Source organism: Bos taurus, chromosome 1, assembly GCF_002263795.3.
Source record: "Bos taurus isolate L1 Dominette 01449 registration number 42190680 breed Hereford chromosome 1, ARS-UCD2.0, whole genome shotgun sequence".
NCBI lineage: Eukaryota > Metazoa > Chordata > Mammalia > Artiodactyla > Bovidae > Bos > Bos taurus.
The window spans coordinates 2,046,142-2,059,634 of record NC_037328.1 but is presented as its reverse complement, the minus strand read 5'-3'; the positions used below and the strand labels follow the sequence as shown (position 1 = coordinate 2,059,634).

At 45.9% G+C, this 13,493-nt stretch overlaps 1 protein-coding gene across 6 annotated transcripts in view; it reads right to left on the bottom strand.

Moving 5' to 3' along the window:
• TMEM50B (transmembrane protein 50B) overlaps positions 1–12,938 on the bottom strand; it is a 36,873-nt gene extending 23,935 nt beyond the window's left edge. For 4 of the 6 annotated variants that reach the window (XM_059886647.1, XM_059886651.1, XM_059886643.1 and 1 more), the window contains exon 1: positions 12,802–12,938. The gene's annotated coding sequence lies outside the window, so the exon portion shown is untranslated. Of the gene's footprint in view, positions 1–11,236; positions 11,423–12,801 lie in introns of all 6 variants that reach the window. The other 2 variants (XM_059886653.1, NM_001034786.2) reach the window with 2 other exon arrangements.
• Between the last annotated feature and the right edge of the window lie 555 nt (positions 12,939–13,493).

Genomic DNA, 13,493 nt, shown 5'->3' with positions numbered 1-13,493 from the left:
CTGGCAAGACACCACTAACCGAAACAGGGAAGGGAGAATGGGAGAGTTTGAGCATAATGGGCTTGAAATGATGAAGGGCCTGCAGGTGGAGAGGTGCCAAAGACATGCACAGAGGAACAGTGGTTTAAGACAGAAAAAGAGGCTGGAGGTTTGCAGTGATTAAGTGGTAGCTGAACTCATGGGCACAGCTAGCGTATCTGGAGGAGGAAACGCGGAAGAGGGCGGAGGACTGACTCAGTGCTCATCTGAGACTCCCTTCCTTCCTTCCTTGCATCACTGTGTGCCAGGCATCACAGCGGACTACACACAGTGGGACTTAACCAGAACAAAACTCCTCTAGAACATGTATGGAGTACTTACAGAACATGTCTTACAAGCAAGGTACTGTGGGAAAAACAAAGATGAATAAAACTTGGCACCCATCATCAGGAGGTGAACAAACTGGCAGAGAAATCAACTGAGATGTTTTTTAAATCGTTACAATTTGTAAAAAAAAAACACAACAAAACTGTTACCCCCTCACCCCCAAATCAGGAAATTAACAAAATTTAAATACTGTCCAAGATAGTAGGTCTACATAATCAGACAACTGACTCAAAAGAGACAGAAATAAAATCTATGGGAATTCGCTGGTGGTCCAGCGCTTAGGGCTCTGTGCTTTCAAATGCCGAGGGCCCAGGCTCAACCCCTGGCTGGGGAGCTAAAGTCCCACAAGCTTCACGAGGCGGTCAAACTAAACGTGTAAGAGTCATACAGAGTAAAACATACATCTCCCCACCTCTATGACTACTACTGGCTATTAGTTACAAGGTGCTTATCAGTTACAGACAGCTCCACTCCATCCTCGGAGGAACTCTTTGCACAGACTATTCCACTGACTCCTCACAAATACTCTAAGGCAATTACTAAGATTCTATGGTATTACTAAAAAAAGGTTTAGAGAAGAACTGGCCCAAGGTCACACAGCTAGCAAGAAGGAAAGCCAGGATTCCACTGAAGCTCACATCTGATTCCAAAACCCATTTTGTGACCATTACACTGTACCTATGCCAGAGAGATTCACAGCATTCCTCTCATTTCTGGTTTCTTGAGCAGGAAGTTACTATCCTACTGCCTGTGGTGAAGAGAGCAAGAAAAACAAGATGGAAGAGAAAGGGCCCCAATTTACAGGAACCCTGTGACCACCCAGAAATAGAAGAAAGCCATCCAATGAGATCCACAATGACAGTGTGATTAGTGTTGATTCAAATCTTGCCAAGCGAGTCTGGAGAATACAAGCTCTCTTCTTGGGTTGCTACAAACCTGGTTTCTGGGCACTCACAGTGTGAATATTTTATAGGCCTTAAGATCCAACAGAATGAATTATTCAGAGAGCTAAAGCACTTTTGGAAAAGACATTTTACATACTTAATCTCAGGATGCTTCTTTGCCTTCTCACCTATAAATCATCTATTAAACAGAAATAAAATTTAGGAAGTAGCATCAATTTTGGTAAAAGATTTAAAACTAAAAGCCAAAGTAAAGGACAGGGAGCTTAGGTTTCTAAGGAGACTCTAATCCTGTAGCTATACAATTTGCCCCAGTAATATCCTTAACAACTTTTAATTATTCAAAACATGAATTATTCAAAATGGTGAACCTTCCCTATACTGCCTCCCTATGCAGTTGATTCACAGATTTACGTTTCCATACATCCAACTACTTGCCTGACACCCTCTGGCTGTCTCAGTCACTTCAAAATCAGCAGGTCCAAACACAAATTCAAATGCATGGTCCCCTCCTCCAAATCTGATCCTATTCCAGTATTCTCACAATTAATGAATCACCAGTCATTCGATTACATAAGCCAGAAATTCAGGTGTCTTCCTCTTTACTTCTTTCTTACCTCTCACATCCCTTACCTGATTGTGCCTCCTTTAACTCTCTCAGGGCTTCCCTGTGGCTCAGCTGGTGAAGAATTCGCCTGTGATGTGGGAGACCTGGGTTTGATCCCTGGGTTGGGAAGATCCCCTGGAGAAGGGAAAGGCTACCCACTCCAGTATTCCGGCCTAGAGAATTCCATGGACTGTATAGTCTATGGCGTTGCAATGTGTTGGACATGACTGAGCAACTTTCACTTAACTCTCTCAAGTCTAACTTCTCCACGTCTCCCTTCCAGCACCATCACCTGAGTGATGGAGAGAGGTCCCTCTCCCACCTGTCCCATGACAACAGGTACCCAACTGATCCAGCCTCACCCATCGTGCCCTCATCAATATGTTCCCCATACCACAGCTAGAATGTTGTTGTTGCTTTTAAAAGGCACAAAGCTGGCATCTCCTCCCTGCTTAAAACCTTTCACCGTCTTTCCATTTCTAAAGACAAAGACGCTGTAGCACGGCCCAGCACTTTTTCTCCTCAAGCTGCTCTTGAAATATTTTCTCCTCTCTCTCCCAATGATCCTCGTTTTTCTTGTAGTGCCTTACACTTGCTGAATCACCCCATATAAACCACATCCTCTCCGCGTGAAACCTACATTTCCACCCCCAGCTCACCTGGTTAACTCCTACTCATGATGCCAGATGTCCCCTTAGTTGTGACTTCTCCACTCAAACATCAGCTTTCCTTTCATTCATTCAAGGTTTATTTAAGGAGTGACAGCTACACGCCAGGCCCTGCTGTGGACACTTAAGATACAAGAATGAGAAGATAAAAAGCACTGGCCATGTGGAGCTTTGGCAGTGAGAAAGAAGGGAGATGGGAACGACACAATAAACGTAATTGCACACACCTCACACGCTAGTAAAGTAATGCTCAAAATTCTCCAAGCCAGGCTTCAGCAATACGTGAACAGTGAACTTCCTGATGTTCAAGCTGGTTTTAGAAAAGGCAGAGGAACCAGAGATCAAATTGCCAACATCCGCTGGATCATGGAAAAAGCAAGAGAGTTCCAGAAAAACATCTATTTCTGCTTTATTGACTATGCCAAAGCCTTTGACTGTGTGGATCACAATAAACTGTGGAAAATCCTGAAAGAGATGGGAATACCAGACCACCTGATCTGCCTCTTGAGAAATTTGTATGCAGGTCAGGAAGCAACAGTTAGAACTGGATATGGAACAACAGACTGGTTCCAAATAGGAAAAAGAGTACGTCAAGGCTGTATATTGTCACCCTGTTTATTTACCTTATATGCAGAGTACATCATGAGAAATGCTGGACTGGAAGAAGCACAAGCTGGAATCAAGATTGCTGGGAGAAATATCAATAACCTCACATATGCAGATGACACCACCCTTATGGCAGAAAGTGAAGAGGAACTCAAAAGCTTCTTGATGAAAGTGAAAGTGGAGAGTGAAAAAGTTGGCTTAAAGCTCAATATTCAGAAAACGAAGATCATGGCATCCGGTCCCACCACTTCATGGGAAATAGATGGGGAAACAGTGGAAACAGTGTCAGACTTTATTTTTCTGGGCTCCAAGATCACTGCAGATGGTGACTGCAGCCATGAAATTAAAAGACGCTTACTCCTTGGAAGGAAAGTTATGACCAACCTAGATAGTATATTCAAAAGCAGAGACATTACTTTGCCAACAAAGGTTCGTCTAGTCAAGGCTATGGTTTTTCCTGTGGTCATGTATGGATGTGAGAGTTGGACTGTGAAGAAGGCTGAGCGCCGAAGAATTGATGCTTTTGAACTGTGGTGTTGGAGAAGACTCTTGAGAGTCCCTTGGACTGCAAGGAGATCCAACCAGTCCATTCTGAAGGAGATCAGCCCTGGGATTTCTTTGGAAGGAATGATGCTAAAGCTGAAACTCCAGTACTTTGGCCACCTCATGCGAAGAGTTGACTCATTGGAAAAGACTCTGATGCTGGGAGAGATTGGGGGCAGGAGGAGAAGGGGGATGACAGAGGATGAGATGGCTGGATGGCATCACTGACTCGATGGGCGTGAGTCTGAGTGAACTCCGGGAGTTGGTGATGGACAGGGAGGCCTGGTGTGCTGCGATTCATGGGGTCGCAAAGAGTCGGACACGACTGAGCGACTGATCTGATCTAATCTAGAAAATGAAAAATGCCATGCGGGAAACAAAGCAGACTAGGAGCACTGGGAGTGTGGACGAGAGTGGGGCCAGCTGAAAGGTCAAACTGGTGGACAAGGTAGGCCCCCTTGAAAAGATGACACCTGAAGGCATGGAGTTAGCCTCGTGAGTATCAGACAGAACAACAGCAAGGCAGAGGCCCCAGGGCAGGACGGGTTATTCAAGGAGCAACACGGAAGCAGGCGAGGTTGCAATGGAGTCAGTGAGCTGGGAAAGTAGACCAGAGAGGTAACAGGGTAGCCTCACAGGCTACTGTGAGAACTTTCGTCTTTACTGATTAAAATTGGGAGCCCTAAGGGAGAAGGCAATAGCAACCCACTCCAGTACTCCTGCCTGGCGAATCCCATGGACAGAGGAGGCTGGCAGGCTGCAGTCCATGGGGTCGCTAGGAGTTGGACACGATTGAAGCGACTTAGCAGCAGCAAGGGAGTCTGAGAAGTCTGCCAAACATTTAAAAGCATCCCTTAGGCTGTTGTGGGGAGAACAGACTGCTGGGGGAAGAGTGGAAGGAGCGAAACCAGTTAAAAGGTTGTTGAAATAATCCAAGTGGATGATGATAACGGCTTCCATGCTCTCCTGACTCCATGGCCAGATCTAATTCCCCTAGCATTTCAGTATTAATCTTCTATGTGATCAATACCTACCTCCCTCTGAAGAAAGTAAGCTCCACAAAGGACACCCACATCCGTTTTTGCTCACTGTGGTTCTCCCAGAGCTTAGCACAGTACGTGGCATAAAGAAGGCACTCCAATACTTGCTGAATGACTGAATCTAAATATTCTGTCTTTCAAACTCTGAAATGCAATACATGTCTCATTATCCTGTCACCAAAAAAAGAAGAGTCTACTTTATACCTGAAGGTGAAGTCGCTCAGTCGTGTCCGACTCTTTGTGACCCCGTGGACCGTAGCCTACCAGGCTTCTCCGTCCATGGGATTCTCCAGGCAAGAATGCTGGAGTGGGTTACCATTTCCTTCTCCAGGGGATCTTCCCGACCCAGGGATCAAACCCGGGTCTCCCGCATTGGAGGCAGACATTTTAACCTCTGAGCCACCAGGGAAGCCCTAGATTTATTTAAATTGATAATTTGTAAACACTGGTAATAAAAAGCATTATTTCAGTGAAGGAAATAAAATCTTGCCATGACAATATATTTAAGCATATCAGTTCTTAAAACCATCCTCTGTGCTTTCTCAAGTCCATTTTCTGCCAGAACTTTCTAAAACTCAAATTGGGGGGACTTCCCTGGAAGCCTAGTGGTTAAGACTCCCTGCTTCCACTTGGGCATGGTTTTGCTCCCTTGCTGGGGAATTAAGATCTAATAAGCCGTGCGGCACAGTCAAGGAAAAAAAAAGTAGTTTAAAAACAAACTCAGGTGGGATCATGCCTTTTATTGTAAAACTTTCAATGGCTCAAGATAAAGCCAAATGACACAGGATACTTACAGTCTCTCCCTAATATAGCTTCCTTATCTCCTACTATCCTGAGGCACTCTTCACTCCAGTCACAAAGAAATAAAAGGGAGAAGACAGCCAATACTTACCAAACACTACTGTTAGGCAAACTGTTAGATATTTTCAATATATTCATGTATATATTTCTGTATCTATTTCTATATATCTATGTCCTTGGAATGGCTCTTCATCTCTTTGTCTACAGACACACTCCCAATTCAACTTTTAGGACACACAGAAGCCAAGTTCGGAAATAACTGAACCAGATGACATCAAGGGTCCCCTCCATTTCGAAGATTCTGAGAACCATCATCTTTCCAGTCATGAAGTAGTCGCCAAAAGCAATACGAGCTAGAAGGTTCAAAAGATTTCACCATTAAACTCATCTATGACAAAAAATACAATTAACCAACCAAGTGAAATGTGTAAGCCATTACTGGTCCTCATTTCAAAAAACAAAAACTTTTAAGGCACTCTGGGCCAACTGGGGAAATCAGAATACAGGTCAGAGAACATTACAGAATTGTGGTTATGTAAAGAGAATGACCTTGTTAGGAGATGCTTGCTTACTATTTGGGGGTGAGGTGTCAGTGTCAGCAACATATGAGCAAATGGTTCAGCAAAGAAAAAGAAAAAAATGAGACAAATATGGCAAAATGTTAAATCTTTTGTTCAATTTTTCTGTATGTTTAAAAATTTTTTATAATAAAAAGCTGGAAAAAAATAGAGTGGCAGATAATCATGAGTTGCTACCTAAGTAAGATGACTGCTACACAACCCCAGAGCTGATCTAGCCACAGGAAAACATCACTCACTCTCGGAAGCCACCTTTACCCAGGTTTCCCCGCAGGAGCCCTGCCTGGGAATCTTTGAGTCCTCTGAGATTCCTCAGAAAATGCTCTCCTCCCCTGTTCAGGGAAACTGGCCCCGGGTCACAGCTCTGAACCCAAGTAGGTGAAAGGGAACCCACCTGGCAAACAGTAATGGGCAGGTAAAGACCTGAGTAAGAATGTTGCCAAAGGGCACAAAGGAAGTAGACGCCTAGACACCAATTACCCTCCTCCAGCGCCAGCCACCACCCAGGCAGCTGAAAGTACAGTCCATGGAGTGAGCACCAGCCTGGGCCCTCGCCTACATCAGCCTCTTCCCAGCTGTGCCTTCCTGGCCAGGCTCATTTAATTCCATTTTTAATGGAATAGTTGCTATGTGACTGGCACTGTTCAGGCTTTTTTCTTTTTTAATTGGAGGATAATCGTTTTGCAATGTGTTGATTTCTGTTGTACAGCAATGGCAATCAGCTATAAGCATACATATACTCCCTCCCTCCTGAAGCTCCCCATCCCCAGCCCACCCTCTGGGTCATCACGGAGCACCAAGCTGAGCTCCCAGCGCTATGCATCGGGTTCCCACTAGCTGTCTATTTTAAACATGATGGCGCATATATGCCAATGCTACTCTCCATTTGTCTTACCCCCTCATTCCCCTGCGGAGTCCACAACTGTTCAAGCTTTAAATATCCCTAGGTTTTGGTCTTCTGATGTGTAAACTGGGGATATGACAGCACGTCCCTCGATAAGTGAGAATTAAAAAGACAGGCCAGAACACTGGGCTCACTCAATGCTATCAACCACTACCCACCAAGAAGAGGGTTCACAAACATCACAAACATAGGACTGCTTTGAAGACGGCCTTCTGTTTATGGCAGTACTGCCATTCAGTTCAGTAGCTCAGTCGTGTCCAATCTTTGCGACCCCATGAACCGCAACACACCAGGCCTCCCTGTCCATCACCAACTCCTGGAGTCCACACAAACTCATGTCCATTGAGTCAGTGATGCCATCCAACCATCTCATCCTCTGTCGTCCCCTTCTCCTCCTGCCTTCAATCTTTCCCAGCATCAGGGTCTTTTCAAATAAGTCAGCTCTTCGCGTCAGGTGGCCAAAGTATTGGAGTTTCAGTTACCACTTGGTCAAAAACAACTATTACTATCTTTGGGTGAAGATGTATCCAAGCATCTCATTTTGCTCCCTCCTGAAACATCACTAAAAACTGCAATCAGTAAAAGGAGTCGTGAACACAATGATGAGAACAGAAGAGACAAGAGCAGTAAAATTTTGAAAGTTGCAAAGCAGATGGACCATGGTCACTGACTGAGCATGCCCAAGAAAGCTGGACGTCCAAGCCAGTAGCAGGGAAAGCTGAGAACCAACACGGTAAAGACTTGAGGGAGGCAGGAAAACAAGTTAGGGCCCAGAACCTGTCCCTTTTCTCTTTGCTCGGTCTTTCAGTCATGTCTGGCCCTTTGCGATCCTACAAACTGTAGCCAGCCAGGCTCTTCTGTCTGTGGGGATTCTCCAGGCAAGAATGCTGGAGTGGGTTGCTATGCCCTCCATGGCCCGGCAACTGCCTCATCCATATCCAGATAGAAGTCTGAGGTTTTCCCCTACATCTGGCCTTCTGGACTGAGGGATACCATGCACAATGGCAGACTCAGGCATCATCCTGAAAACTGGACAGAAGTTTGCCATTCCTCTGTTCTAGTGCAGGAGACTGAAGCTAGATCCCTTCCAGACAAGAGTCTGGAAAGCTACGCAGAGAAGGGAAACTTAAAATCATTACAACCTCAGAAACAAGAGAACATACTGCATCTTAAAGCAAGAACAGCATGTTATCGTAAGGAACACTCAGAGACTAAAAAATAGCCTTTGAATATTAAAAGTATAACCATGGGGTTTTCTTAAATCCAAATATAAAGTTTGGGAAGTAAAAGTTAAGAAAATCTAGCCGTAAGTAGATGGAAAACAGAAGAAAACAGGTAAGAAAATGAGAAGACCTTTACAAGGCTCACATCCAAGTAACAGGTGTTTCAGGAGGAACTACAGAGAAAACATGAGGGAGAAAAATAACAAAATATTCAGGAAAACTTCTCCAGAATAGGAAGAACTGTATTTTCTGATTTAAAGGGCCCATCAGATACTCAAAATAATGGATGAAAATAGACCCACACTAAGACAGACTATTTTAAATTTCAAATCATTGAAGTCAAAGCAGAAAATGTGTGTGTGTGCGTGCTTAGTTATGTCTGACTCTTTGAGATCCCATGGACTGTAGACCTCCAGGCTCCTCTGTCCATGGAATTTTCCAAGCAAGAGTACTAGAGGGGGTTGCCACTTCCTTCTCCAGGGGATCTTCCTGACACAGGGATCGAACCTGCATCTCCTGCATTGCAGGCAGATTCTTTACCCACGGAGCAATTAGGGAAGCCGACAAATCACTGAAGTCAAAGCAGAGAACAGTCTGCGGAAATTAAAACACAAACAAACAACAAAAAAAGGTTCACAAAGGATCAGGAATCATAATTTTCCTTGTCAGGAGACTACTGCTGTCTGAGTGCCATCAGAGTGAGTGAAAAGCAACAAAAGAGAATACAGGAAAGATCCCCACACAGGAGAGCTGACGAGAGCCCCGCAGGGCCCCCAGACTTGGACAACCTGCTGGAATGAAGCGAGGTCCCACTGCTCCGCCAGCTTTTTCACTTGAGGACTGAATGCCGTGAACCTGGCCCAGACTCCTACTAATCCGTCCTCAGCTGGGCTTGGCTGGATCATGATCATACACTGAGGCAGTTCCTGTTCTCTTTCGGAGTCCTGCAGCCAGCATCAGCAAAGGACACGCACTTCCCTGACAGAAGGTTCTGCTTTGACCTACCCTGGTAACTGCAGGGAGGCCACAGAGAGCCGGCCACGCCCTCTGACCATATCTCTGCTGTCCTTCCAGTGTTCGCTTCACATTAAAGCCTCCCAGATCCCCTGAGACCGTAGTAAACGTCTCCCAAGACTCACCCAGAACACTGTCCACTGACCCCTTCAGAAAGGGCTCCTGTGGGGAAAAGTCAAGGAAGCTGAAGCTGTTCTGTCTCCCTCATTTTTCCTGGAAGCGTTCATCTCAAAGTGACAATAAATCCTGTCCTTTCCTTACATGGTCAGCATTGTGCTCGCAATTACGAAACAAAATTTTAATCTCAAAGGGAGAAAGCACTAGCATTTTTTTTAATAAGCCTGTTAGGACCTCATCTGGGCTCTTGGGGAAATAATTTCCTTATCTCAGTTTATTTAATGAACAATCCACTGTTAATAAAGACACAGTTTATCATCCTATAAGGTTTGTGCTTAACTGCAAAAATTAATAAGGTATGATCATTATAGCCTTGTAGAAATGATTCATCACAAAGGTATTACGATTTTGTTGCCCTCTGGAACATTAACCAATTATATCCAACTCAGCACTTTTATTGAGACAGTCCTTTCTCTAGGGACTACATAGATATCTGTTTCTTAAGTGCTCTTAAAAAACCTATTCTTGGCAGCACTCTCAGTAACAGTAAAATAAAACTTTGAAACATGCTATTTGTATGTAATATGTTTTTAACACTATTCACTCAAAACTAAATATACTGTTTAAAACATGTAAACATTTACATGTGTGTACATATACATATATGTGTATATTTATGGATTTGTGTGTAATGCTTATTTGATAAAGCAAGAGAAAGATTAACTTCTAGCACGACAGAGGCTCCCTCTGGAAGAAAGATGTAAATGTCTCCTTTCTTAATGTGGTTGTAGATACAGTGCTGATCACTGCAACAGTATTTATTCCCCACAACATTCTCCATACCCGAGATACCTTTTACAACAAAAGGAAGTTATTTCAAAAGAGAACAAGAATTCCAGTTACTGCTGTATATTCCAGGGGGATTACCACAGGAGGGTACTACACAACATACCTGTTCACATTTTCCCTTCCTCAGGGCCCTCTATTCATTCCTACTAAGCCAATCAAGTGAGTCAATATAACCTTAAAGTCAACACCACTATGTGGCAACAAGGTTAAAAAATTCACCATTATCTAACTCGGTACTCAACAAATTTTTTGATCCAGTCTCTAAATACTAAAAGACACACAGATACTAAGAAATGCATTTAAATCAAACAAATTAGCTACTGTCTTTCTTTTTTTTTCTTTTTTTTAAATTTTATTTTATTTTTAAACTTTACAATATTGTATTAGTTTTGCCTAGCTACTGTCTTTAAATTGTAAAGTCCTTCAAATTACAAAAAGATTCCACGTGAAAAGAGCATGAAAATTATACTCTAAAATACAATAATCCGTTTAAACTATCTGAGACTTATCCTACAATTTTCAAAGATATTCACATAGTAAATCTTTTAATGGCTAAAACTCAGAAACAACCAAAACATCCACCAATAAGGGGCCAATAAAATATATTAAAGTACTTCTAGACAGTGACGTGCTTTACAGCATTTTTAAAATGAGGCATATCCACAATGATATGATTCTGTCCTTATATTAAGTAGGTTGCCCAACAGTATCATGGTACTATCCCCTCCTGGGGCTTCCCAGGTAGCACCACTGGCAAAGAACCTGCCTGCCAATGGACGAGATGTAAGAGTTGCAGGTTCGATTCCTGGGTTGGGAAGATCCCCTGGAGGAGGGCAGAGCAACCCACTCCAGTATTCCTTCCTGGAGAATCCCAGGGACAGAGGAGCCTGTGGGCTATGGTCCATTGGCTCACAAAGAGTTGGACAAGACTGAGGTGACTTAACACAGCACATCACCTCCTAGGGACTGGAATTGAGGGTGCAAAGTAAAGAAACAAGGAGTTCTAATTTATGCTAACCTTTTACTTGATACACTTCTGTGCTGTTTCTTTTTCTTTTCTTTTCTTTCTTTTTTTTTTTTGGCACTTGAGATCTTAGCTCTTAGACCAGGAAGAGAATCCCTGCTCCCTGCAGGGGAAGCGCAGAGCTCTAACCACTGGACTGCCAGGAAATTCCCTGGTTTCAATTTTTCACTTGATGTTCTTCTGTAATGTTAAAAAAAAAAAGTTCACAACCTGAATGTATTACGGTAATCGTTTAAAGGAGTTGATAATGATAAAATAAGATAAATTCTTCACCCTGGAGTCCAGAAGTGAATTCAGAAATGACCAGCCAGTTAGGGCTGCCCTAATCCTAGTGGGCGGAGGAGGATGGAGGTGGGGAAAGCGCGTCTCCGGAAGAGGAACACTGCGCCCTCCCCCTGCTGTCATTAAACCAGCCTTTCCTGCCTCACCGATACTCAAGATAACTCCGGGTTTTCTTTTTAAGGACAAAGAGGCTTGCAACAGTATTATCGGTTAAAAAAAAAAAAAGTCTAATGTTTGTTCTACGTCTGAAAACTATGTTTGCAAAAAGAGATGACCAAGTGTCTGAAGATGATGGAAAAGAAGTGTGACAAGCCTGAGAGTCCGGGGCTTGGGAATTGTGAAGCTAAGGGGTGTTACAGTGCGGGTAGGTGAGGAGTTTGAGAGAAGAGGTGGCACACTGCGAAGAGAAATCAAGGTCTTTGAGAGGCACAAGACTGACGACACATTCACTCCAATCGGAGGCTTGAATCCTTGCCCAACACACACACACACACACACACACACACACACACACACACGAGGCTTGAATCCTTCCCCAACAATCCTTCCCCAACACACACACACACACACACACACACACACACACACACACAGCGTCAGCAACGGGGCGGGAGCGAGGACAGTGCTTCTCATCATCAGCGCTTTGGCTTTAGGTCACGTACTTACCTTTCAAGTTAAGCACCTTCCCATGATTAACTGGAGAGTCAATTTATTGCTTAAAAACGAGAACGGCCGTCCCCAGTGCAACTACCTTTGCGACACGAGCTGCTCTGTTTCTCAAAGGACACCCAACCCTGTACGATCAATCCTCCAAAGAATGTCCATCCTCCTCCATCTCCACGCCACACCTCTGTACAGAGTCGGAAAAGTCCACTCAACACGGACCACATTCTCAGCAAGGAAGGGTTCAGAGCCAACGCGAAGAGGGGCGAAGAAGCCCCTGAGGGGCCCGGGGCCCCGCGCCGGTGCACCTCTTTCCCCTTCCCCGCAACGCCGGAAAGCCGACAGTTCCGAGATGGAAACCTTTCAGGGCAACCAACCCGACGACGAGAGATCGCGGCTCTCCCCGACCCCGACCCCCGAGCGCCGGCCACGGTCGCCGGATCGGGCTGGTGAGGAAGGGGGCGGCGTCGCCCCGACGCCCCACGGACCCCGATACGCCCGGCGGCGGCGCAGCGCACCGGGGAGGCCCCGGGCGGGCCAAGGGTGCCTCCCTGCGCCTCGGAGGCGGGCGCTGGTCCCCTCGCGCGCCCCCGAAACGGGCCGCCAGCACTCACCCGGCTTCCCCGACGCCCAGGCCGACCCCCTGGGCTCACACGCAGAGGCGGAGGCGGCCACGCCGCGGCCGAGCCGGCGTCTTCCGCGCCACCTCAGCCCCGGGAGGGGAGCGCTCGACCGGCGCTAGGCTGAGGGCGCCGGCAGGGCGGGGCGCGGCGCCGTGCTCACCGCGGCAGCCAATCTGCGCGCAGCAAGTGGCCGGCCGGGGCGGGGCGGGGCTCGGGGGCTGGGCTCCGGGGGTGGGTCCTGACGCCAGGGGTCTGAGCTAGGGCGCCGCCCGCCAGGGTCCGAGTCCTCTGATTCGCGGATGCGTAGACAAGACCGGTCCCGAGGTCTGCTTCTGGGTGGCAACCCGGCTGCGTCTCTGCTCAGGAACTTCCAATTGTAGCATCCGTGAGATCGCGTGCAGAGGGTATCCCGGGACCCGGGGGCAGGGGCTCTCTTTGCCTATAGGCCCTTCGGCGTTGGCCAAGTGTAGGGCACGTGGTCCTGAAGGATTCTCTGGAAACTGCGGCCTGTAGAGATGTCCTTTTCTAATCCCCACCACTCAGAAATGATGCTTTTGAACCCGTGGTGTTGGAGAAGACTCTTGAGAGTCCCTTGGACTGCAAAGAGATCCAACCAGTCCATCCTAAAGAAAATCAACCCTGAATTTTCTTTGGAAGGACTGTTGCTGAAGCTGTAGCTCCAG